The 25,408-nt window shown below is 41.0% G+C and overlaps 17 non-coding genes and 1 pseudogene across 17 annotated transcripts; 16 read left to right on the plus strand and 2 right to left on the minus strand.

Annotated features, from left to right (window-relative positions):
* Positions 1–239: 239 nt before the first annotated feature.
* On the minus strand, positions 240–381 carry LOC135030419 (U1 spliceosomal RNA; annotated as a pseudogene).
* A 152-nt stretch (positions 382–533) lies between these two features.
* On the minus strand, positions 534–697 carry LOC135030436 (U1 spliceosomal RNA). The gene has a single exon (XR_010226448.1). It is a non-coding gene; the product is annotated as a U1 spliceosomal RNA (small nuclear RNA).
* Positions 698–16,486: 15,789 nt separating this feature from the next.
* LOC135030429 (U1 spliceosomal RNA) lies at positions 16,487–16,650 on the plus strand. Its single transcript, XR_010226441.1, has one exon. It is a non-coding gene; the product is annotated as a U1 spliceosomal RNA (small nuclear RNA).
* Positions 16,651–16,802: 152 nt separating this feature from the next.
* On the plus strand, positions 16,803–16,965 carry LOC135030405 (U1 spliceosomal RNA). The gene has a single exon (XR_010226421.1). It is a non-coding gene; the product is annotated as a U1 spliceosomal RNA (small nuclear RNA).
* A 671-nt stretch (positions 16,966–17,636) lies between these two features.
* On the plus strand, positions 17,637–17,800 carry LOC135030422 (U1 spliceosomal RNA). The gene has a single exon (XR_010226434.1). It is a non-coding gene; the product is annotated as a U1 spliceosomal RNA (small nuclear RNA).
* A 152-nt stretch (positions 17,801–17,952) lies between these two features.
* LOC135030410 (U1 spliceosomal RNA) lies at positions 17,953–18,115 on the plus strand. Its single transcript, XR_010226426.1, has one exon. It is a non-coding gene; the product is annotated as a U1 spliceosomal RNA (small nuclear RNA).
* Positions 18,116–18,761: 646 nt separating this feature from the next.
* Positions 18,762–18,925, plus strand: LOC135030431 (U1 spliceosomal RNA). Its single transcript, XR_010226443.1, has one exon. It is a non-coding gene; the product is annotated as a U1 spliceosomal RNA (small nuclear RNA).
* Positions 18,926–19,077: 152 nt separating this feature from the next.
* On the plus strand, positions 19,078–19,240 carry LOC135030414 (U1 spliceosomal RNA). Its single transcript, XR_010226428.1, has one exon. It is a non-coding gene; the product is annotated as a U1 spliceosomal RNA (small nuclear RNA).
* A 671-nt stretch (positions 19,241–19,911) lies between these two features.
* LOC135030427 (U1 spliceosomal RNA) lies at positions 19,912–20,075 on the plus strand. The gene has a single exon (XR_010226439.1). It is a non-coding gene; the product is annotated as a U1 spliceosomal RNA (small nuclear RNA).
* A 152-nt stretch (positions 20,076–20,227) lies between these two features.
* On the plus strand, positions 20,228–20,390 carry LOC135030445 (U1 spliceosomal RNA). Its single transcript, XR_010226457.1, has one exon. It is a non-coding gene; the product is annotated as a U1 spliceosomal RNA (small nuclear RNA).
* Positions 20,391–21,061: 671 nt separating this feature from the next.
* On the plus strand, positions 21,062–21,225 carry LOC135030423 (U1 spliceosomal RNA). The gene has a single exon (XR_010226435.1). It is a non-coding gene; the product is annotated as a U1 spliceosomal RNA (small nuclear RNA).
* Positions 21,226–21,377: 152 nt separating this feature from the next.
* Positions 21,378–21,540, plus strand: LOC135030446 (U1 spliceosomal RNA). The gene has a single exon (XR_010226458.1). It is a non-coding gene; the product is annotated as a U1 spliceosomal RNA (small nuclear RNA).
* Positions 21,541–22,186: 646 nt separating this feature from the next.
* LOC135030428 (U1 spliceosomal RNA) lies at positions 22,187–22,350 on the plus strand. Its single transcript, XR_010226440.1, has one exon. It is a non-coding gene; the product is annotated as a U1 spliceosomal RNA (small nuclear RNA).
* A 152-nt stretch (positions 22,351–22,502) lies between these two features.
* On the plus strand, positions 22,503–22,665 carry LOC135030447 (U1 spliceosomal RNA). The gene has a single exon (XR_010226460.1). It is a non-coding gene; the product is annotated as a U1 spliceosomal RNA (small nuclear RNA).
* Positions 22,666–23,336: 671 nt separating this feature from the next.
* LOC135030442 (U1 spliceosomal RNA) lies at positions 23,337–23,500 on the plus strand. Its single transcript, XR_010226454.1, has one exon. It is a non-coding gene; the product is annotated as a U1 spliceosomal RNA (small nuclear RNA).
* A 152-nt stretch (positions 23,501–23,652) lies between these two features.
* Positions 23,653–23,815, plus strand: LOC135030450 (U1 spliceosomal RNA). The gene has a single exon (XR_010226463.1). It is a non-coding gene; the product is annotated as a U1 spliceosomal RNA (small nuclear RNA).
* Positions 23,816–24,486: 671 nt separating this feature from the next.
* LOC135030424 (U1 spliceosomal RNA) lies at positions 24,487–24,650 on the plus strand. The gene has a single exon (XR_010226436.1). It is a non-coding gene; the product is annotated as a U1 spliceosomal RNA (small nuclear RNA).
* Positions 24,651–24,802: 152 nt separating this feature from the next.
* LOC135030406 (U1 spliceosomal RNA) lies at positions 24,803–24,965 on the plus strand. The gene has a single exon (XR_010226422.1). It is a non-coding gene; the product is annotated as a U1 spliceosomal RNA (small nuclear RNA).
* Positions 24,966–25,408: the final 443 nt, after the last annotated feature.

Below are 25,408 nucleotides of genomic sequence, written 5' to 3' on the forward strand. Positions count from 1 at the left end.
GCTGGGCACTGTAACAGCTCCAGAGCTGCTCTGTGAGGCAAGTAAAAGGGTGTGGGCCCTGCAGCACTACCTGTAGTTTGCATTGTGTGTTGGAAGGCACAAAGTAAGCAGACGGGAGAAGTCAGGATAGTGCGCAAGGGCATAGAAGGGAGCGGCTCAAGAAAAGAGAAGTGGAAACAGACAGCAAACTAGGCTGGAGAGAGACCTGAGACAAAGAGATCTGAATTATATGAGAGCCGACCAGGGGAAACACAAATTATGCAGTCAAGTTTCCCTCATTTGGGGAAATCACAGGGGCAGCACACCCAGAGTGCAATGGGTGAGCCTTGCCCTGGGAGAAGCACCTGCATGATCATAGTATCTCACCTGGCAGGTAAGTAGGAGTTGGGCTAGAGCTGCGAAGGGTCGCTGCTCGGGTACCCCCCTGTCAAGTGAAGGAGATCCAACTGAGGCAGCACAAGGGAACTCTTGAAAGAGGAACAAGGCTAGAGAAAGATCTGAGACAAAGAAATCTGATTTTTACCAGAGTTGACCAGAAGAAAGCACAAACACAGTCCCCCACTACCACAAATAATGCAGTTGAGTTTCCCACATTTGGGGAAATCACAGGGGTCAGCATACCCAGAATGCAATGAATGAATCTCACCCTGGGAGAACAATCTTCATGACCATGGTATCTCCTATGCAAAATAAGTATGATTTGGGATAGGGCTGGGGAGGGCCGCTGCTCAGGCACATCTCTGTCAAGTAAAGGAGATTCAACTGAGGCAGCACAAGGGAACTCTCATCTGGGGACAACAACTGCCAGAAGAGCAATACAAAATGTACAAGTGATATATTAAAATCATCTTTCCAGCTTGAATTTCAATGATGCATTGGGGCAACGATTTTATGAGAAACATCTTCACCCTTAAATAAAGATTTTCTTAATTCCTTACCTGTGTGCTAATTAGATATCACCTTGTTTTCACATTAAACAGACTTCCACATGAGAAAGCAGCAAGGATGCAGTGGCGTTAATGTTTCCTGGTGTCAACCTGTATTATTTCAGTAGACATTGAAATGAGGATGCATCTTGCTGCCTTTCCAATGAAGCAAGTTTAATTTAGTAATAGGTGAAAAACCATCCCTACAAAGGTGTTAATCAGAGACTTGGCTTTGTGGACACTTTTCAGAGAACAAATTTGTTAGCATAAAAATAAAGCCAGAAAATGAAGAGCTGTTTAATCACTCAATTGGATTTTTTTGCCAGCATATTTCTTTTTCTCTGCAACCCACTGCTAAATTGTGCTTCCTAGCTGTTTTTATAAAATCACTGAATCAAATCTAACTCTGATTACATCAGAGAAGGCCAGGTACCCTACACCATAACAGGGGGGTTGAAATTTTGACTTGTCTACTTAAAGATCACCAAAATCTGATCACAAGGTCAATTACGTCCCTGGGTGTGATTGAACCACTAACCTTTTGGTTAGTAGCCATACACACTAACTGATTGCGCCACAGAGACACTTTGCAGAAGTAAATACTGACAAAGGCTAATAAGCATTCATCTAAAACGTTTCCTAGAAAAACTTTAAAAAGTCAATAATCTGGAGAGTTTTTGTAAGATGTTTCTTCCATCAACCAACGAAGAAACACATTGGTACTTTCCCATGATGAGTGAGTGCTTCAGGATCTCTTGCACTTACATGTGCAGCAGAGTACAGCAATGGAAGCATGCTGGGCCCATAACCCAGAGGTAGGCAGATTGAAACTATCCTCTACTATATGCATTTTTTTTTGTTAATTAAAGTAATCCAAAACTGGGATTGATATTTTGGCTCTTTTATTTTTACTTAAAGTACAATAACTTTTACCATTTTAATTTGTTTTAATAGTATATTGACAGTATTGTTTTCTTTCAAAAATCCACTTAATTTTCTTTACCCTATTATTAAAATGGTAATTGACAAAAACAAACTACATTGTCACCAGAAGAGCAATACAAAATGTACAAGTGATATATTAAAATCATCTTTCCAGCTTGAATTTCAATGATGCATTGGGGCAACGATTTTGTGAGAAACATCTTCACCCTTAAATAAAGATTTTCTTAATTCCTTACTTGTGTGCTAATTAGATATCACCTTGTTTTCACATTAAACAGACTTCCACATGAGAAAGCAGCAAGGATGCAGTGGCGTTAATGTTTCCTGGTGTCAACCTGTATTATTTCAGTAGACATTGAAATGAGGATGCATCTTGCTGCCTTTCCAATGAAGCAAGTTTAATTTAGTAATAGGTGAAAAACCATCCCTACAAAGGTGTTAATCAGAGACTTGGCTTTGTGGACACTTTTCAGAGAACAAATTTGTTAGCATAAAAATAAAGCCAGAAAATGAAGAGCTGTTTAATCACTCAATTGGATTTTTTTGCCAGCATATTTCTTTTTCTCTGCAACCCACTGCTAAATTGTGCTTCCTAGCTGTTTTTATAAAATCACTGAATCAAATCTAACTCTGATTACATCAGAGAAGGCCAGGTACCCTACACCATAACAGGGGGTTTGAAATTTTGACTTGTCTACTTAAAGATCACCAAAATCTGATCACAAGGTCAATTACGTCCCTGGGTGTGATTGAACCACCAACATTTTGGTTAGTAGCCGTACACACTAACTGATTGCGCCACAGAGACACTTTGCAGAAGTAAATACTGACAAAGGCTAATAAGCATTCATCTAAAACGTTTCCTAGAAAAACTTTAAAAAGTCAATAATCTGGAGAGTTTTTGTAAGATGTTTCTTCCATCAACCAACGAAGAAACACATTGGTACTTTCCCATGATGAGTGAGTGCTTCAGGATCTCTTGCACTTACATGTGCAGCAGAGTACAGCAATGGAAGCATGCTGTGCCCATAACCCAGCGGTAGGCAGATTGAAACTATCCTCTGCTATATGCATTTTTTTTTGTTAATTAAAGTAATCCAAAACTGGGATTGATATTTTGACTCTTTTATTTTTACTTAAAGTACAATAACTTTTACCATTTTAATTTGTTTTAATAGTATATTCACAGTATTGTTTTCTTTCAAAAATCCACTTAATTTTCTTTACCCTATTATTAAAATGGTAATTGACAAAAACAAACTACATTGTCACCAGAAGAGCAATACAAAATGTACAAGTGACAAAGGCTAATAAGCATACATCTAGAACGTTTCCTAGAAAAACATTAAAAAATCAATAATCTGGAGAGTTTTTGTAAGATGTTTCTTCCATCAACCAATGAATAAACACATTGGTACTTTCCCATGATGAGTGAGTGCTTCAGGATCTCTTGCACTTACATGTGCAGCAGAGTACTGCACTGGAAGCATGCTGGACCCATAACCCAGAGGTAGGCAGATTGAAACTATCCTTTGCTATATGCATTTTTTTTGTTAATTTAAGTAATCAAAACTGGGATTGATATTTTTGCTCTTTTATTTTTACTTAAAGTACAATAACTTTTACCATTTTAATTTGTTTTAATAGTATATTGACAGTATAGTTTTCTTTCAAAAATCCACTTAATTTTCTTTACCCTATTATTAAAATGGTAATTGACAAAAACAAACTACATTGTCACCAGAAGAGCAATACAAAATGTACAAGTGATATATTAAAATCATCTTTCCAGCTTGAATTTCAATGATGCATTGGGGCAACAATTTTGTGAGAAACATCTTCACCCTTAAATAAAGATTTTCTTAATTCCTTACCTGTGTGCTAATTAGATATCACCTTGTTTTCACATTAAACAGACTTCCACATGAGAAAGCAGCAAGGATGCAGTGGCGTTAATGTTTCCTGGTGTCAACCTGTATTATTTCAGTAGACATTGAAATGAGGATGCATCTCTCTGCCTTTCCAATGAAGCAAGTTTAATTTAGTAATAGGTGAAAAACCATCCCTACAAAGGTGTTAATCAGAGACTTGGCTTTGTGGACACTTTTCAGAGAACAAATTTGTTAGCATAAAAATAAAGCCAGAAAATGAAGAGCTGTTTAATCACGCAATTTGATTTTTTTGCCAGCATATTTCTTTTTCTCTGCAACCCACTGCTAAATTGTGCTTCCTAGATGTTTTTATAAAATCACTGAATCAAATCTAACTCTGATTACATCAGAGAAGGCCAGGTACCCTACACCATAACAGGGGGTATGAAATTTGACTTGTCTACTTAAAGATCACCAAAATCTGATAACAAGGTCAGTTAGGTCCCTGGGTGGGATTGAACCACCAACCTTTTGGTTAATAGCCATACATACTAACTGATTGCGCCACAGAGACACTTTGCAAAAGTCCATACTGACAAAGGCTAATAAGCATTCATCTAAAACGTTTCCTAGCAAAACTTTAAAAAGTCAATAATCTGGAGAGTTTTTGTAAGATGTTTCTTCTATCAACCAACGAAGAAACACATTGGTACTTTCCCATGATGAGTGAGTGCTTCAGGATCTCTTGCACTTACATGTGCAGCAGAGTACAGCAATGGAAGAATGCTGGGCCCATAACCCAGAGGTAGGCAGATTGAAACTATCCTCTGCTATATGCATTTTTTTGTTTGTTAATTAAAGTAATCCAAAACTGGGATTGATATTTTGGCTCTTTTATTTTTACTTAAAGTACAATAACTTTTACCATTTTAATTTGTTTTAATAGTATATTGACAGTATTGTTTTCTTTCAAAAATCCACTTAATTTTCTTTACCCTATTATTAAAATGGTAATTGACAAAAACAAACTACATTGTCACCAGAAGAGCAATACAAAATGTACAAGTGATATATTAAAATCATCTTTCCAGCTTGAATTTCAATGATGCATTGGTGCAACGATTTTGTGAGAAACATCTTCACCCTTAAATAAAGATTTTCTTAATTCCTTACCTGTGTGCTAATTAGATATCACCTTGTTTTCACATTAAACAGACTTCCACATGAGAAAGCAGCAAGGATGCAGTGGCGTTAATGTTTCCTGGTGTCAACCTGTATTATTTCAGTAGACATTGAAATGAGGATGCATCTTGCTGCCTTTCCAATGAAGCAAGTTTAATTTAGTAATAGGTGAAAAACCATCCTTACAAAGGTGTTAATCAGAGACTTGGCTTTGTGGACACTTTTCAGAGAACAAATTTGTTAGCATAAAAATAAAGCCAGAAAATAAAGAGCTGTTTAATCACTCAATTGGATTTTTCTGCCAGCATATTTTTTTTCTCTGCAACCCACTGCTAAATTGTGCTTCCTAGCTGTTTTTATAAAATCACTGAATCAAATCTAACTCTGATTACATCAGAGAAGGCCAGGTACCCTACACCATAACAGGCGGTTTGAAATTTTGACTTGTCTACTTAAAGATCACCAAAATCTGATAACAAGGTCAATTAGGTCCCTGGGTGGGATTGAACCACCAACCTTTTGGTTAATAGCCGTACATACTAACTGATTGCGCCACAGAGACACTTTGCAAAAGTCTATACTGACAAAGGCTAATAAGCATTCATCTAAAACGTTTCCTAGAAAAACTTTAAAAAGTCGATAATCTGGAGAGTTTTTGTAAGATGTTTCTTCCATCAACCAACGAAGAAACACATTGGTACTTTCCCATGATGAGTGAGTGCTTCAGGATCTCTTGCACTTACATGGGCAGCAGAGTACTGCAATGGAAGCATGCTGGACCCATAACCCAGAGGTAGGCAGATTGAAACTATCCTTTGCTATATGCATTTTTTTTGTTAATTTAAGTAATCAAAACTGGGATTGATATTTTTGCTCTTTTATTTTTACTTAAAGTACAATAACTTTTACCATTTTAATTTGTTTTAATAGTATATTGACAGTATAGTTTTCTTTCAAAAATCCACTTAATTTTCTTTACCCTGTTATTAAAATGGTAATTGACAAAAAAAAACTACATTGTCACCAGAAGAGCAATACAAAATGTACAAGTGATATATTAAAATCATCTTTCCAGCTTGAATTTCAATGATGCATTGGGGCAACAATTTTGTGAGAAACATCTTCACCCTTAAATAAAGATTTTCGTAATTCCTTACCTGTGTGCTAATTAGATATCACCTTGTTTTCACATTAAACAGACTTCCACATGAGAAAGCAGCAAGGATGCAGTGGCGTTAATGTTTCCTGGTGTCAACCTGTATTATTTCAGTAGACATTGAAATGAGGATGCATCTTGCTGCCTTTCCAATGAAGCAAGTTTAATTTAGTAATAGGTGAAAAACCATCCTTACAAAGGTGTTAATCAGAGACTTGGCTTTGTGGACACTTTTCAGAGAACAAATTTGTTAGCATAAAAATAAAGCCAGAAAATGAAGAGCTGTTTAATCACTCAATTGGATTTTTCTGCCAGCATATTTTTTTTCTCTGCAACCCACTGCTAAATTGTGCTTCCTAGCTGTTTTTTATAAAATCACTGAATCAAATCTAACTCTGATTACATCAGAGAAGGCCAGGTACCCTACACAATAAGAGGGGGTTTGAAATTTTGACTTGTCTACTTTAATATCACCAAAATCTGATCACAAGGTCAATTACGTCCCTGGGTGGGATTGAACCACCAACCTTTTGGTTAATAGCCGAACACACTAACCGATTGCGCCACCGAGACACTTTGCAAACAGTACTTACTGACAAAGGCTAATAAGCATACATCTAGAACGTTTCCTAGAAAAACATTAAAAAATCAATAATCTGGAGAGTTTTTGTAAGATGTTTCTTCCATCAACCAATGAATAAACACATTGGTACTTTCCCATGATGAGTGAGTGCTTCAGGATCTCTTGCACTTACATGTGCAGCAGAGTACTGCAATGGAAGCATGCTGGACCCATAACCCAGAGGTAGGCAGATTGAAACTATCCTTTGCTATATGCATTTTTTTTGTTAATTTAAGTAATCAAAACTGGGATTGATATTTTTGCTCTTTTATTTTTACTTAAAGTACAATAACTTTTACCATTTTAATTTGTTTTAATAGTATATTGACAGTATAGTTTTCTTTCAAAAATCCACTTAATTTTCTTTACCCTATTATTAAAATGGTAATTGACAAAAAAAACTACATTGTCACCAGAAGAGCAATACAAAATGTACAAGTGATATATTAAAATCATCTTTCCAGCTTGAATTTCAATGATGCATTGGGGCAACAATTTTGTGAGAAACATCTTCACCCTTAAATAAAGATTTTCTTAATTCCTTACCTGTGTGCTAATTAGATATCACCTTGTTTTCACATTAAACAGACTTCCACATGAGAAAGCAGCAAGGATGCAGTGGCGTTAATGTTTCCTGGTGTCAACCTGTATTATTTCAGTAGACATTGAAATGAGGATGCATCTCTCTGCCTTTCCAATGAAGCAAGTTTAATTTAGTAATAGGTGAAAAACCATCCCTACAAAGGTGTTAATCAGAGACTTGGCTTTGTGGACACTTTTCAGAGAACAAATTTGTTAGCATAAAAATAAAGCCAGAAAATGAAGAGCTGTTTAATCACGCAATTTGATTTTTTTGCCAGCATATTTCTTTTTCTCTGCAACCCACTGCTAAATTGTGCTTCCTAGATGTTTTTATAAAATCACTGAATCAAATCTAACTCTGATTACATCAGAGAAGGCCAGGTACCCTACACCATAACAGGGGGTATGAAATTTGACTTGTCTACTTAAAGATCACCAAAATCTGATAACAAGGTCAATTAGGTCCCTGGGTGGGATTGAACCACCAACCTTTTGGTTAATAGCCGTACATACTAACTGATTGCGCCACAGAGACACTTTGCAAAAGTTCATACTGACAAAGGCTAATAAGCATTCATCTAAAACGTTTCCTAGAAAAAGTTTAAAAAGTCAATAATCTGGAGAGTTTTTGTAAGATGTTTCTTCCATCAACCAACGAAGAAACACATTGGTACTTTCCCATGATGAGTGAGTGCTTCAGGATCTCTTGCACTTACATGTGCAGCAGAGTACTGCAATGGAAGCATGCTGGGCCCATAACCCAGAGGTAGGCAGATTGAAACTATCCTCTGCTATATGCATTTTTTTTTGTTAATTAAAGTAATCCAAAACTGGGATTGATATTTTGGCTCTTTTATTTTTACTTAAAGTACAATAACTTTTACCATTTTAATTTGTTTTAATAGTATATTGACAGTATTGTTTTCTTTCAAAAATCCACTTCATTTTCTTTACCCTATTATTAAAATGGTAATTGACAAAAACAAACTACATTGTCACCAGAAGAGCAATACAAAATGTACAAGTGATATATTAAAATCATCTTTCCAGCTTGAATTTCAATGATGCATTGGGGCAACAATTTTGTGAGAAACATCTTCACCCTTAAATAAAGATTTTCGTAATTCCTTACCTGTGTGCTAATTAGATATCACCTTGTTTTCACATTAAACAGACTTCCACATGAGAAAGCAGCAAGGATGCAGTGGCGTTAATGTTTCCTGGTGTCAACCTGTATTATTTCAGTAGACATTGAAATGAGGATGCATCTTGCTGCCTTTCCAATGAAGCAAGTTTAATTTAGTAATAGGTGAAAAACCATCCTTACAAAGGTGTTAATCAGAGACTTGGCTTTGTGGACACTTTTCAGAGAACAAATTTGTTAGCATAAAAATAAAGCCAGAAAATGAAGAGCTGTTTAATCACTCAATTGGATTTTTCTGCCAGCATATTTTTTTTCTCTGCAACCCACTGCTAAATTGTGCTTCCTAGCTGTTTTTTATAAAATCACTGAATCAAATCTAACTCTGATTACATCAGAGAAGGCCAGGTACCCTACACAATAAGAGGGGGTTTGAAATTTTGACTTGTCTACTTTAATATCACCAAAATCTGATCACAAGGTCAATTACGTCCCTGGGTGGGATTGAACCACCAACCTTTTGGTTAATAGCCGAACACACTAACCGATTGCGCCACCGAGACACTTTGCAAACAGTACTTACTGACAAAGGCTAATAAGCATACATCTAGAACGTTTCCTAGAAAAACATTAAAAAATCAATAATCTGGAGAGTTTTTGTAAGATGTTTCTTCCATCAACCAATGAATAAACACATTGGTACTTTCCCATGATGAGTGAGTGCTTCAGGATCTCTTGCACTTACATGTGCAGCAGAGTACTGCAATGGAAGCATGCTGGACCCATAACCCAGAGGTAGGCAGATTGAAACTATCCTTTGCTATATGCATTTTTTTTGTTAATTTAAGTAATCAAAACTGGGATTGATATTTTTGCTCTTTTATTTTTACTTAAAGTACAATAACTTTTACCATTTTAATTTGTTTTAATAGTATATTGACAGTATAGTTTTCTTTCAAAAATCCACTTAATTTTCTTTACCCTATTATTAAAATGGTAATTGACAAAAAAAACTACATTGTCACCAGAAGAGCAATACAAAATGTACAAGTGATATATTAAAATCATCTTTCCAGCTTGAATTTCAATGATGCATTGGGGCAACAATTTTGTGAGAAACATCTTCACCCTTAAATAAAGATTTTCTTAATTCCTTACCTGTGTGCTAATTAGATATCACCTTGTTTTCACATTAAACAGACTTCCACATGAGAAAGCAGCAAGGATGCAGTGGCGTTAATGTTTCCTGGTGTCAACCTGTATTATTTCAGTAGACATTGAAATGAGGATGCATCTCTCTGCCTTTCCAATGAAGCAAGTTTAATTTAGTAATAGGTGAAAAACCATCCCTACAAAGGTGTTAATCAGAGACTTGGCTTTGTGGACACTTTTCAGAGAACAAATTTGTTAGCATAAAAATAAAGCCAGAAAATGAAGAGCTGTTTAATCACGCAATTTGATTTTTTTGCCAGCATATTTCTTTTTCTCTGCAACCCACTGCTAAATTGTGCTTCCTAGATGTTTTTATAAAATCACTGAATCAAATCTAACTCTGATTACATCAGAGAAGGCCAGGTACCCTACACCATAACAGGGGGTATGAAATTTGACTTGTCTACTTAAAGATCACCAAAATCTGATAACAAGGTCAATTAGGTCCCTGGGTGGGATTGAACCACCAACCTTTTGGTTAATAGCCGTACATACTAACTGATTGCGCCACAGAGACACTTTGCAAAAGTTCATACTGACAAAGGCTAATAAGCATTCATCTAAAACGTTTCCTAGAAAAAGTTTAAAAAGTCAATAATCTGGAGAGTTTTTGTAAGATGTTTCTTCCATCAACCAACGAAGAAACACATTGGTACTTTCCCATGATGAGTGAGTGCTTCAGGATCTCTTGCACTTACATGTGCAGCAGAGTACTGCAATGGAAGCATGCTGGGCCCATAACCCAGAGGTAGGCAGATTGAAACTATCCTCTGCTATATGCATTTTTTTTTGTTAATTAAAGTAATCCAAAACTGGGATTGATATTTTGGCTCTTTTATTTTTACTTAAAGTACAATAACTTTTACCATTTTAATTTGTTTTAATAGTATATTGACAGTATTGTTTTCTTTCAAAAATCCACTTCATTTTCTTTACCCTATTATTAAAATGGTAATTGACAAAAACAAACTACATTGTCACCAGAAGAGCAATACAAAATGTACAAGTGATATATTAAAATCATCTTTCCAGCTTGAATTTCAATGATGCATTGGGGCAACGATTTTGTGAGAAACATCTTCACCCTTAAATAAAGATTTTCTTAATTCCTTACCTGTGTGCTAATTAGATATCACCTTGTTTTCATATTAAACAGACTTCCACATGAGAAAGCAGCAAGGATGCAGTGGCGTTAATGTTTCCTGGTGTCAACCTGTATTATTTCAGTAGACATTGAAATGAGGATGCATCTTGCTGCCTTTCCAATGAAGCAAGTTTAATTTAGTAATAGGTGAAAAACCATCCCTACAAAGGTGTTAATCAGAGACTTGGCTTTGTGGACATTTTTCAGAGAACAAATTTGTTAGCATAAAAATAAAGCCAGAAAATGAAGAGCTGTTTAATCACGCAATTTGATTTTTTTGCCCAGCATATTTCTTTTTCTCTGCAACCCACTGCTAAATTGTGCTTCCTAGCTGTTTTTATAAAATCACTGAATCAAATCTAACTCTGATTACATCAGAGAAGGCCAAGTACCGTACACCATAACAGGGGGTTTGAAATTTTGACTTGTCTACTTAAAGATCACCAAAATCTGATAACAAGGTCAATTAGGTCCCTAGGTGGGATTGAACCACCAACCTTTTGGTTAATAGCCGTACATACTAACTGATTGCGCCACAGAGACACTTTGCAAAAGTCCATAATGACAAAGGCTAATAAGCATTCATCTAAAACGTTTCCTAGCAAAACTTTAAAAAGTCAATAATCTGGAGAGTTTTTGTAAGATGTTTCTTCCATCAACCAACGAAGAAACACATTGGTACTTTCCCATGATGAGTGAGTGCTTCAGGATCTCTTGCACTTACATGTGCAGCAGAGTACAGCAATGGAAGCATGCTGGACCCATAACCCAGAGGTAGGCAGATTGAAACTATCCTCTGCTGTATGCTTTTTTTTTTTGTTAATTAAAGTAATCCAAAACTGGGATTGATATTTTGGCTCTTTTATTTTTACTTAAAGTACAATAACTTTTACCATTTTAATTTGTTTTAATAGTATATTGACAGTATTGTTTTCTTTCAAAAATCCACTTAATTTTCTTTACCCTATTATTAAAATGGTAATTGACAAAAACAAACTACATTGTCACCAGAAGAGCAATACAAAATGTACAAGTGATATATTAAAATCATCTTTCCAGCTTGAATTTCAATGATGCATTGGGGCAACGATTTTGTGAGAAACATCTTCACCCTTAAATAAAGATTTTCTTAATTCCTTACCTGTGTGCTAATTAGATATCACCTTGTTTTCACATTAAACAGACTTCCACATGAGAAAGCAGCAAGGATGCAGTGGCGTTAATGTTTCCTGGTGTCAACTTGTATTATTTCAGTAGACATTGAAATGAGGATGCATCTTGCTGCCTTTCCAATGAAGCAAGTTTAATTTAGTAATAGGTGAAAAACCATCCTTACAAAGGTGTTAATCAGAGACTTGGCTTTGTGGACACTTTTCAGAGAACAAATTTGTTAGCATAAAAATAAAGCCAGAAATTGAGCTGTTTAATCACGCAATTTGATTTTTTTGCCAGCATATTTCTTTTTCTCTGCAACCCACTGCTAAATTGTGCTTCCTAGATGTTTTTATAAAATCACTGAATCAAATCTAACTCTGATTACATCAGAGAAGGCCAGGTACCCTACACCATAACAGGGGGTATGAAATTTGACTTGTCTACTTAAAGATCACCAAAATCTGATAACAAGGTCAATTAGGTCCCTGGGTGGGATTGAACCACCAACCTTTTGGTTAATAGCCGTACATACTAACTGATTGCGCCACAGAGACACTTTGCAAAAGTTCATACTGACAAAGGCTAATAAGCATTCATCTAAAACGTTTCCTAGAAAAACTTAAAAAAGTCAATAATCTGGAGAGTTTTTGTAAGATGTTTCTTCTAATCAACCAACGAAGAAACACATTGGTACTTTCCCATGATGAGTGAGTGCTTCAGGATCTCTTGCACTTACATGTGCAGCAGAGTACAGCAATGGAAGCATGCTGGGCCCATAACCCAGAGGTAGGCAGATTGAAACTATCCTCTGCTATATGCATTTTTTTGTTTGTTAATTTAAGTAATCCAAAACAGGGATTGATATTTTGGCTCTTTTATTTTTACTTAAAGTACAATAACTTTTACCATTTTAATTTGTTTTAATAGTATATTGACAGTATTGTTTTCTTTCAAAAATCCACTTAATTTTCTTTACCCTATTATTAAAATGGTAATTGACAAAAACAAACTACATTGTCACCAGAAGAGCAATACAAAATGTACAAGTGATATATTAAAATCATCTTTCCAGCTTGAATTTCAATGATGCATTGGGTCAACAATTTTGTGAGAAACATCTTCACCCTTAAATAAAGATTTTCTTAATTCCTTACCTGTGTGCTAATTAGATATCACCTTGTTTTCACATTAAACAGACTTCCACATGAGAAAGCAGCAAGGATGCAGTGGCGTTAATGTTTCCTGGTGTCAACTTGTATTATTTCAGTAGACATTGAAATGAGGATGCATCTTGCTGCCTTTCCAATGAAGCAAGTTTAATTTAGTAATAGGTGAAAAACCATCCTTACAAAGGTGTTAATCAGAGACTTGGCTTTGTGGACACTTTTCAGAGAACAAATTTGTTAGCATAAAAATAAAGCCAGAAAATGAAGAGATGTTTAATCACTCGATTGGATTTTTCTGCCAGCATATTTTTTTTCTCTGCAACCCACTGCTAAATTGTGCTTCCTAGCTGTTTTTTATAAAATCACTGAATCAAATCTAACTCTGATTACATCAGAGAAGGCCATGTACCCTACACCATAAGAGGATGTTTGAAATTTTGACTTGTCTACTTAAATATCACCAAAATCTGATCACAAGGTTAATTACATCCCTGGGTGGGATTGAACCACCAACCTTTTGGTTAATAGCCAAACACACTAACCGATTGCGCCACAGAGTCCATACTGACAAAGGCTAATAAGCATACATCTAGAACGTTTCCTAGAAAAACATAAAAAAATCAATAATCTGGAGAGTTTTTGTAAGATGTTTCTTCCATCAACCAACGAATAAACACATTGGTACTTTCCCATGATGAGTGAGTGCTTCAGGATCTCTTGCACTTACATGTGCAGCAGAGTACTGCAATGGAAGCATGCTGGACCCATAACCCAGAGGTAGGCAGATTGAAACTGTCCTTTGCTATATGCATTTTTTTTTTGTTAATTTAAGTAATCAAAACTGGGATTGATATTTTTGCTCTTTTATTTTTACTTAAAGTACAATAACTTTTACCATTTTAATTTGTTTTAATAGTATATTGACAGTATAGTTTTCTTTCAAAAATCCACTTAATTTTCTTTACCCTATTATTAAAATGGTAATTGACAAAAAAAACTACATTGTCTCCAGAAGAGCAATACAAAATGTACAAGTGATATATTAAAATCATATTTCCAGCTTGAATTTCAATGATGCATTGGGGCAACAATTTTGTGAGAAACATCTTCACCCTTAAATAAAGATTTTCGTAATTTCTTACCTGTGTGCTAATTAGATATCACCTTGTTTTCACATTAAACAGACTTCCACATGAGAAAGCAGCAAGGATGCAGTGGCGTTAATATTTCCTGGTGTCAACCTGTATTATTTCAGTAGACATTGAAATGAGGATGCATCTTGCTGCCTTTCCAATGAAGCAAGTTTAATTTAGTAATAGGTGAAAAACCATCCTTACAAAGGTGTTAATCAGAGACTTGGCTTTGTGGACACTTTTCAGAGAACAAATTTGTTAGCATAAAAATAAAGCCAGAAAATGAAAAGCTGTTTAATCACGCAATTTGATTTTTTTGCCAGCATATTTCTTTTTCTCTGCAACCCACTGCTAAATTGTGCTTCCTAGATGTTTTTATAAAATCACTGAATCAAATCTAACTCTGATTACATCAGAGAAGGCCAGGTACCCTACACCATAACAGGGGGTATGAAATTTGACTTGTCTACTTAAAGATCACCAAAATCTGATAACAAGGTCAATTAGGTCCCTGAGTAAGATTGAACCACCAACCTTTTGGTTAATAGCCGTACATACTAACTGATTGCGCCACAGAGACACTTTGCAAAAGTCCATACTGACAAAGGCTAATAAGCATTCATCTAAAACGTTTCCTAGCAAAACTTTAAAAAGTCAATAATCTGGAGAGTTTTTGTAAGATGTTTCTTCCATCAACCAACGAAGAAACACATTGGTACTTTCCCATGATGAGTGAGTGCTTCAGGATCTCTTGCACTTACATGTGCAGCAGAGTACTGCAATGGAAGCATGCTGGGCCCATAACCCAGAGGTAGGCAGATTGAAACTATCCTCTGCTATATGCATTTTTTTTTGTTAATTAAAGTAATCCAAAACTGGGATTGATATTTTGTCTCTTTTATTTTTACTTAAAGTACAATAACTTTTACCATTTTAATTTGTTTTAATAGTATATTGACAGTATTGTTTTCTTTCAAAAATCCACTTCATTTTCTTTACCCTATTATTAAAATGGTAATTGACAAAAACAAACTACATTGTCACCAGAAGAGCAATACAAAATGTACAAGTGATATATCAAATTCATCTTTCCAGCTTGAATTTCAATGATGCATTGGGTCAACAATTTTGTGAGAAACATCTTCACCCTTAAATAAAGATTTTCTTAATTCCTTACCTGTGTGCTAATTAGATATCACCTTGTTTTCACATTAAACAGACTTCCACATGAGAAAGCAGCAAGGATGCAGTGGCGTTAATGTTTCCTGGTGTCAACTTGTATTATTTCAGTAGACATTGAAATGAGGATGCATCTTGCTGCCTTTCCAATGAAGCAAGTTTAATTTAGTAATAGGTGAAAAACCATCCTTACAAAGGTGTTAATCAGAGACTTGGCTTTGTGGACACTTTTCAGAGAACAAATTTGTTAGCATAAAAATAAAGCCAGAAAATGAAGAGCTGTTTAATCACTCAATTGGATTTTTCTGCCAGCATATTTTTTTTCTCTGCAACCCACTGCTAAATTGTGCTTCCTAGCTGTTTTTTATAAAATCACTGAATCAAATCTAACTCTGATTACATCAGAGAAGGCCAGGTACCCTACACAATAAGAGGGGGTTTGAAATTTTGACTTGTCTACTTAAATATCACCAAAATCTGATCACAAGGTCAATCAGGTCCCTGGGTGGGATTGAACCACCAACCTTTTGGTTAATAGCCGTACATACTAACTGATTGCGCCACAGAGACCCTTTTACTTGCCTTACAGAGCAGCTCTGGAGCTGTTACAGTGCCCAGCTGCTGCAAGAAATCAGCTTGAATGCTTAAGGGGCTGGGGCATAGCCAACATGAGCCCCACACCGAAGGAGGGTGGAGGTGTTTAATGCGAACTAGGGGTCATCCAAGCGCCGCAAAAGGCCGCCATGCCCTGCACGCCCCTTTTCTCTTTTCATATGCAGACGAGGGTTGAAGCCAACTTTGACCCACTGCTTGGATGACATCACCATATGCAAATCCATCTGCTGCAGGCCTTCCCCCAGGAATGCTTGCACTAGTTGTTGCATTTGGTTTGTTGTTTGGGGGTGCTTCAGTATTAGGCAGCCTTCTGCCCTCCCATGTTCATCTGAAAATATGTGTTCTCCCTGCAGTTGTTGTCCCCAGATGAGAGTTCCCTTGTGCTGCCTCAGTTGAATCTCCTTTACTTGACAGAGATGTGCCTGAGCAGCGGCCCTCCCCAGCTCTATCCCAAATCATACTTATTTTGCATAGGAGATACCATGGTCATGAAGATTGTTCTCCCAGGGTGAGGTTCATTCATTGCATTCTGGGTATGCTGACCCCTATGATTTCCCCAAATGTGGGAAACTCGACTGCATTATTTGTGGTAGTGGGGGACTGTGTTTGTGCTTTCCTCTGGTCAGCTCTGGTAAAAGTCAGATTTCTTTGTCTCAGATCTTCCTCTAGCCTTGTTCTTTTTTCTAGAGTTCCCTTGCGCTGCCTCAGTTGGATCTCCTTCACTTGACAGGGGGGTACCCGAGCAGCAACCCTCCCCAGCTCTAGCCCAACTCCTACTTACCTGCCAGGTGAGATACTATGATCATGAAGGTGCTTCTCCCAGGGCAAAGCTCACCCATTGCACTCTGGGTGTGCTGCTCCTGCGATTTCCCCAAATGTGGGAAACTTGACTGCATAATTTGTGTTTCCCCTGGTCGGCTCTCGTATAATTCAGATCTCTTTGTCTCAGGTCTCTCTCCAGCCTAGTTTGCTGTCTGTTTCCACTTCTCTTTTCTTGAGCCGCTCCCTTCTATGCCCTTGCGCACTATCCTGACTTCTCCCGTCTGCTTACTTTGTGCTTTCCAATGCACAATGCAAACTACAGGTAGTACTTCTGGGCCCACACCCTTTTACTTGCCTTACAGAGCAGCTCTGGGGCTGTTACAGTGCCCAGCTGCTGCAAGAAATCAGCTTGAATGCTTCAGGGGCTGGGGCATAGCCAACATGAGCCCCACACCGAAGGAGGGTGGAGGTGTTTAATGCGAACTAGGGGTCATCCAAGCGCCGCAAAAGGCCGCCATGCCCTGCACGCCCCTTTTCTCTTTTCATATGCAGACGAGGGTTGAAGCCAACTTTGACCCACTGCTTGGATGGCATTACCATATGCAAATCAATCTGCTGCAGGCCTTCCCCCAGGAATGCTTGCACTAGTTGTTGCATTTGGTTTGTTGTTTGGGGGTGCTTCAGTATTAGGCAGCCTTCTGCCCTCCCATGTTCATCTGAAAATATGTGTTCTCCCTGCAGTTGTTGTCCCCAGATGAGAGTTCCCTTGTGCTGCCTCAGTTGAATCTCCTTTACTTGACAGAGATGTGCCTGAGCAGCGGCCCTCCCCAGCCCTATCTCAAATCATACTTATTTTGCATAGGAGATACCATGGTCATGAAGATTGTTCTCCCAGGGTGAGGTTCATTCATTGCATTCTGGGTATGCTGACCCCTGTGATTTCCCCAAATGTGGGAAACTCGACTGCATTATTTGTGGTAGTGGGGGACTGTGTTTGTGCTTTCCTCTGGTCAGCTCTGGTAAAAGTCAGATTTCTTTGTCTCAGATCTTCCTCTAGCCTTGTTCTTCTTTCGAGAGTTCCCTTGTGCTGCCTCAGTTGGATCTCCTTCACTTGACAGGGGGGTGCACGAGCAGCGACCCTCCCCAGCTCTAGCCCAACTCCTATTTACCTGCCAGGTGAGATACTATGATCAGGAAGGTGCTTCTCCCAGGGCAAGGCTCACCCATTGCACTCTGGGTGTGCTGCTCCTGCGATTTCCCCAAATGTGGGACACTTGACTGCATAATTTGTGTTTCCTCTGGTCGGCTCTCATATAATTCAGATCTCTTTGTCTCAGGTCTTTCTCCAGCCTAGTTTGCTGTCTGTTTCCACTTCTCTTTTCTTGAGCCGCTCCCTTCTATGCAGTTGCGCACTATCCTGACCTCTCCCGTCTGCTTACTTTGTGCCTTCCAACGCACAATGCATACTACAGGTAGTGCTGCAGGGCCCACACCCTTTTACATGCTTTACAGAGCAATTCTGGAGCTGTTACAGTGCCCAGCTGCTGCAAGAAATCATCTTGAATGCTTCAGGGGCTGGGGCATAGCCAACATGAGCCCCACACCGAAGGAGGGGTCATCCAAGCGCCACAAAAGGACACCATGCCCTGCACATCCCTTTTTTCTTTTCATATGCAGACGAGGGTTGAAGCCAACTTTGACCCACTGCTTGGATGACATCACCATATGCAAATCCATCTGCTGCAGGCCTTCCCCCAGGAATGCTTGCACTAGTTGTTGCATTTGGTTTGTTGTTTGGGGGTGCTTCAGTATTAGGCAGCCTTCTGCCCTCCCATGTTCATCTGAAAATATGTGTTCTCCCAGCAGTTGTTGTCCCCAGATGAGAGTTCCCTTGTGCTGCCTCAGTTGAATCTCCTTTACTTGACAGAGATGTGCCTGAGCAGCGGCCCTCCCCAGCCCTATCCCAAATCATACTTATTTTGCATAGGAGATACCATGGTCATGAAGATTGTTCTCCCAGGGTGAGGTTCATTCATTGCATTCTGGGTATGCTGACCCCTGTGATTTCCCCAAATGTGGGAAACTCGACTGCATTATTTGTGGTAGTGGGGGACTGTGTTTGTGCTTTCTTCTGGTCAACTCTGGTAAAAATCAGATTTCTTTGTCTCAGATCTTCCTCTAGCCTTGTTCCTCTTTCGAGAGTTCCCTTGTGCTGCCTCAGTTGGATCTCCTTCACTTGACAGGGGGGTACCCAAGCAGCGACCCTCCCCAGCTCTAGCCCAACTCCTACTTACCTGCCAGGTGAGATACTATGATCATGTAGGTGCTTCTCCCAGGGCAAGGCTCACCCATTGCACTCTGGGTGTGCTGCCCCTGTGATTTCCCCAAATGTGGGAAACTTGACTGCATAATTTGTGTTTCCCCTGGTCGTCTCTCGTATAATTCAGATCTCTTTGTCTCAGGTCTCTCTCCAGCCTAGTTTGCTGTCTGTTTCCACTTCTCTTTTCTTGAGCCGCTCCCTTCTATGCCCTTGCGCACTATCCTGACTTCTCCCGTCTGCTTACTTTGTGCCTTCCAACACACAATGCAAACTACAGGTAGTGCTGCAGGGCCCACACCCTTTTACTTGCCTCACAGAGCAGCTCTGGAGCTGTTACAGTACCCAGCTGCTGCAAGAAATCAGCTTGAATGCTTCAGGGGCTGGGGCATTGCCAACATGAGCCCCACACCGAAGGAGGGTGGGGGTGTTTAATGCGAACTAAGGGTCACCCAAGCGCCGCAAAAGGCCGCCATGCCCTGCACGCCCCTTTTCTCTTTTCATATGCAGACGAGGGCTGAAGCCAACTTTGACCCACTGCTTGGATGGCATTACCATATGCAAATCAATCTGCTGCAGGCCTTCCCCCAGGAATGCTTGCACTAGTTGTTGCATTTGGTTTGTTGTTTGGGGGTGCTTCAGTATTAGGCAGCCTTCTGCCCTCCCATGTTCATCTGAAAATATGTGTTCTCCCTGCAGTTGTTGTCCCCAGATGAGAGTTCCCTTGTGCTGCCTCAGTTGAATCTCCTTTACTTGACAGAGATGTGCCTGAGCAGCGGCCCTCCCCAGCCCTATCCCAAATCATACTTATTTTGCATAGGAGATACCATGGTCATGAAGATTGTTCTCCCAGGGTGAGGTTCATTCATTGCATTCTGGGTATGCTGACCCCTGTGATTTCCCCAAATGTGGGAAACTCGACTGCATTATTTGTGGTAGAGGGGGACTGTGTTTGTGCTTTCCTCTGCTCAGCTCTGGTAAAAGTCAGATTTCTTTGTCTCAGATCTTCCTCTAGCCTTGTTCTTCTTTCGAGAGTTCCCTTGTGCTGCCTCAGTTGGATCTCCTTCACTTGACAAGGGGGTGCCCGAGCAGCGACCCTCCCCAGCTCTAGCCCAACTCCTACTTACCTGCCAGGTGAGATACTATGATCAGGAAGGTGCTTCTCCCAGGGCAAGGCTCACCCATTGCACTCTGGGTGTGCTGCTCCTGCGATTTCCCCAAATGTGGGAAACTTGACTGCATAATTTGTGTTTCCTCTGGTCGGCTCTCGTATAATTCAGATCTCTTTGTCTCAGGTCTTTCTCCAGCCTAGTTTGCTGTCTGTTTCCACTTCTCTTTTTTTGAGCCGCTCCCTTCTATGCCCTTGCGCACTATCCTGACCTCTCCCATCTGCTTACTTTGTGCCTTCCAACGCACAATGCATACTACAGGTAGTGCTGCAGGGCCCACACCCTTTTACATGCTTTACAGAGCAGCTCTGGAGCTGTTACAGTGCCCAGCTGCTGCAAGAAATCAGCTTGAATGCTTCAGGTGCTGGGGCATAGCCAACATGAGCCCCACACCGAAGGAGGGTGGAGGTGTTTAATGCGAATTAGGGGTCATGCAAGCGCCGCAAAAGGCCGCCATGCCCTGCACATCCCTTTTTTCTTTTCATATGCAGACGAGGGTTGAAGCCAACTTTGACCCACTGCTTGGATGACATCACCATATGCAAATCCATCTGCTGCAGGCCTTCCCCCAGGAATGCTTGCACTAGTTGTTGCATTTGGTTTGTTGTTTGGGGGTGCTTCAGTATTAGGCAGCCTTCTGCCCTCCCATGTTCATCTGAAAATATGTGTTCTCCCTGCAGTTGTTGTCCCCAGATGAGAGTTCCCTTGTGCTGCCTCAGTTGAATCGCCTTTACTTGACAGAGATGTGCCTGAGCAGCGGCCCTCCCCAGCCCTATCCCAAATCATACTTATTTTGCATAGGAGATACCATGGTCATGAAGATTGTTCTCCCAGGGTGAGGTTCATTCATTGCATTCTGGGTATGCTGACCCCTGTGATTTCCCCAAATGTGGGAAACTCGACTGCATTATTTGTGGTAGTGGGGGACTGTGTTTGTGCTTTCCTCTGGTCAGCTCTGGTAAAAGTCAGATTTCTTTGTCTCAGATCTTCCTCTAGCCTTGTTCTTCTTTCGAGAGTTCCCTTGTGCTGCCTCAGTTGGATCTCCTTCACTTGACAGGGGGGTGCCCGAGCAGCGACCCTCCCCAGCTCTAGCCCAACTCCTACTTACCTGCCAGGTGAGATACTATGATCAGGAAGGTGCTTCTCCCAGGGCAAGGCTCACCCATTGCACTCTGGGTGTGCTGCTCCTGCGATTTCCCCAAATGTGGGAAACTTGACTGCATAATTTGTGTTTCCTCTGGTCGGCTCTCGTATAATTCAGATCTCTTTGTCTCAGGTCTTTCTCCAGCCTAGTTTGCTGTCTGTTTCCACTTCTCTTTTCTTGAGCCGCTCCTTTCTATGCCCTTGCGCACTATCCTGACCTCTCCCGTCTGCTTACTTTGTGCCTTCCAACGCACAATGCATACTACAGGTAGTGCTGCAGGGCCCACACCCTTTTACATGCTTTACAGAACAGCTCTGGAGCTGTTACAGTGCCCAGCTGCTGCAAGAAATCATCTTGAATGCTTCAGGGGCTGGGGCATAGCCAACATGAGCCCCACACCGAAGGAGGGGTCATCCAAGCGCCACAAAAGGACACCATGCCCTGCACATCCCTTTTTTCTTTTCATATGCAGACGAGGGTTGAAGCCAACTTTGACCCACTGCTTGGATGACATCACCATATGCAAATCCATCTGCTGCAGGCCTTCCCCCAGGAATGCTTGCACTAGTTGTTGCATTTGGTTTGTTGTTTGGGGGTGCTTCAGTATTAGGCAGCCTTCTGCCCTCCCATGTTCATCTGAAAATATGTGTTCTCCCTGCAGTTGTTGTCCCCAGATGAGAGTTCCCTTGTGCTGCCTCAGTTGAATCTCCTTTACTTGACAGAGATGTGCCTGAGCAGCGGCCCTCCCCAGCCCTATCCCAAATCATACTTATTTTGCATAGGAGATACCATGGTCATGAAGATTGTTCTCCCAGGGTGAGGTTCATTCATTGCATTCTGGGTATGCTGACCCCTGTGATTTCCCCAAATGTGGGAAACTCGACTGCATTATTTGTGGTAGAGGGGGACTGTGTTTGTGCTTTCCTCTGCTCAGCTCTGGTAAAAGTCAGATTTCTTTGTCTCAGATCTTCCTCTAGCCTTGTTCTTCTTTCGAGAGTTCCCTTGTGCTGCCTCAGTTGGATCTCCTTCACTTGACAAGGGGGTGCCCGAGCAGCGACCCTCCCCAGCTCTAGCCCAACTCCTACTTACCTGCCAGGTGAGATACTATGATCAGGAAGGTGCTTCTCCCAGGGCAAGGCTCACCCATTGCACTCTGGGTGTGCTGCTCCTGCGATTTCCCCAAATGTGGGAAACTTGACTGCATAATTTGTGTTTCCTCTGGTCGGCTCTCGTATAATTCAGATCTCTTTGTCTCAGGTCTTTCTCCAGCCTAGTTTGCTGTCTGTTTCCACTTCTCTTTTTTTGAGCCGCTCCCTTCTATGCCCTTGCGCACTATCCTGACCTCTCCCATCTGCTTACTTTGTGCCTTCCAACGCACAATGCATACTACAGGTAGTGCTGCAGGGCCCACACCCTTTTACATGCTTTACAGAACAGCTCTGGAGCTGTTACAGTGCCCAGCTGCTGCAAGAAATCATCTTGAATGCTTCAGGGGCTGGGGCATAGCCAACATGAGCCCCACACCGAAGGAGGGTGGAGATGTTTAATGCGAATTAAGGGTCATCCAAGCGCCACAAAAGGACGCCATGCCCTGCACATCCCTTTTTTCTTTTCATATGCAGACGAGGGTTGAAGCCAACTTTGACCCACTGCTTGGATGACATCACCATATGCAAATCCATCTGCTGCAGGCCTTCCCCCAGGAATGCTTGTACTAGTTGTTGCATTTGGTTTGTTGTTTGGGGGTGCTTCAGTATTAGGCAGCCTTCTGCCCTCCCATGTTCATCTGAAAATATGTGTTCTCCCTGCAGTTGTTGTCCCCAGATGAGAGTTCCCTTGTGCTGCCTCAGTTGAATCGCCTTTACTTGACAGAGATGTGCCTGAGCAGCGGCCCTCCCCAGCCCTATCCCAAATCATACTTATTTTGCATAGGAGATATCATGGTCATGAAGATTGTTCTCCCAGGGTGAGGTTCATTCATTGCATTCTGGGTATGATGACCCCTGTGATTTCCCCAAATGTGGAAAACTCGACTGCATTATTTGTGGTAGAGGGGGACTGTGTTTGTGCTTTCCTCTGGTCAGCTCTGGTAAAAGTCAGATTTCTTTGTCTCAGATCTTCCTCTAGCCTTGTTCTTCTTTCGAGAGTTCCCTTGTGCTGCCTCAGTTGGATCTCCTTCACTTGACAGGGGGGTGCCCGAGCAGCGACCCTCCCCAGCTCTAGCCCAACTCCTACTTACCTGCCAGGTGAGATACTATGATCAGGAAGGTGCTTCTCCCAGGGCAAGGCTCACCCATTGCACTCTGGGTGTGCTGCTCCTGCGATTTCCCCAAATGTGGGACACTTGACTGCATAATTTGTGTTTCCTCTGGTCGGCTCTCGTATAATTCAGATCTCTTTGTCTCAGGTCTCTCTCCAGCCTAGTTTGCTGTCTGTTTCCACTTCTCTTTTCTTGAACCGCTCCCTTCTATGCCCTTGCGCACTATCCTGACTTCTCCCGTCTGCTTACTTTGTGCCTTCCAACGCACAATGCGAACTACAGGTAGTGCTGCAGGGCCCACACCCTTTTAGTTGCCTTACAGAGCAGCTCTGGAGCTGTTACAGTGCCCAGCTGCTGCAAGAAATCAGCTTGAATGCTTCAGGTGCTGGGGCATAGCCAACATGAGCCCCACACCGAAGGAGGGTGGAGGTGTTTAATGCGAATTAGGGGTCATGCAAGCGCCGCAAAAGGCCGCCATGCCCTGCACATCCCTTTTTTCTTTTCATATGCAGACGAGGGTTGAAGCCAACTTTGACCCACTGCTTGGATGACATCACCATATGCAAATCCATCTGCTGCAGGCCTTCCCCCAGGAATGCTTGCACTAGTTGTTGCATTTGGTTTGTTGTTTGGGGGTGCTTCAGTATTAGGCAGCCTTCTGCCCTCCCATGTTCATCTGAAAATATGTGTTCTCCCTGCAGTTGTTGTCCCCAGATGAGAGTTCCCTTGTGCTGCCTCAGTTGAATCGCCTTTACTTGACAGAGATGTGCCTGAGCAGCGGCCCTCCCCAGCCCTATCCCAAATCATACTTATTTTGCATAGGAGATACCATGGTCATGAAGATTGTTCTCCCAGGGTGAGGTTCATTCATTGCATTCTGGGTATGCTGACCCCTGTGATTTCCCCAAATGTGGGAAACTCGACTGCATTATTTGTGGTAGTGGGGGACTGTGTTTGTGCTTTCCTCTGGTCAGCTCTGGTAAAAGTCAGATTTCTTTGTCTCAGATCTTCCTCTAGCCTTGTTCTTCTTTCGAGAGTTCCCTTGTGCTGCCTCAGTTGGATCTCCTTCACTTGACAGGGGGGTGCCCGAGCAGCGACCCTCCCCAGCTCTAGCCCAACTCCTACTTACCTGCCAGGTGAGATACTATGATCAGGAAGGTGCTTATCCCAGGGCAAGGCTCACCCATTGCACTCTGGGTGTGCTGCTCCTGCGATTTCCCCAAATGTGGGAAACTTGACTGCATAATTTGTGTTTCCTCTGGTCGGCTCTCGTATAATTCAGATCTCTTTGTCTCAGGTCTTTCTCCAGCCTAGTTTGCTGTCTGTTTCCACTTCTCTTTTCTTGAGCCGCTCCCTTCTATGCCCTTGCGCACTATCCTGACCTCTCCCATCTGCTTACTTTGTGCCTTCCAACGCACAATGCATACTACAGGTAGTGCTGCAGGGCCCACACCCTTTTACATGCTTTACAGAACAGCTCTGGAGCTGTTACAGTGCCCAGCTGCTGCAAGAAATCATCTTGAATGCTTCAGGGGCTGGGGCATAGCCAACATGAGCCCCACACCGAAGGAGGGTGGAGATGTTTAATGCGAATTAAGGGTCATCCAAGCGCCACAAAAGGACGCCATGCCCTGCACATCCCTTTTTTCTTTTCATATGCAGACGAGGGTTGAAGCCAACTTTGACCCACTGCTTGGATGACATCACCATATGCAAATCCATCTGCT

The sequence above is a fragment of the Pseudophryne corroboree genome, unplaced genomic scaffold, assembly GCF_028390025.1.
Source record: "Pseudophryne corroboree isolate aPseCor3 unplaced genomic scaffold, aPseCor3.hap2 scaffold_498, whole genome shotgun sequence".
Classification (NCBI taxonomy): Eukaryota; Metazoa; Chordata; class Amphibia; order Anura; family Myobatrachidae; genus Pseudophryne; species Pseudophryne corroboree.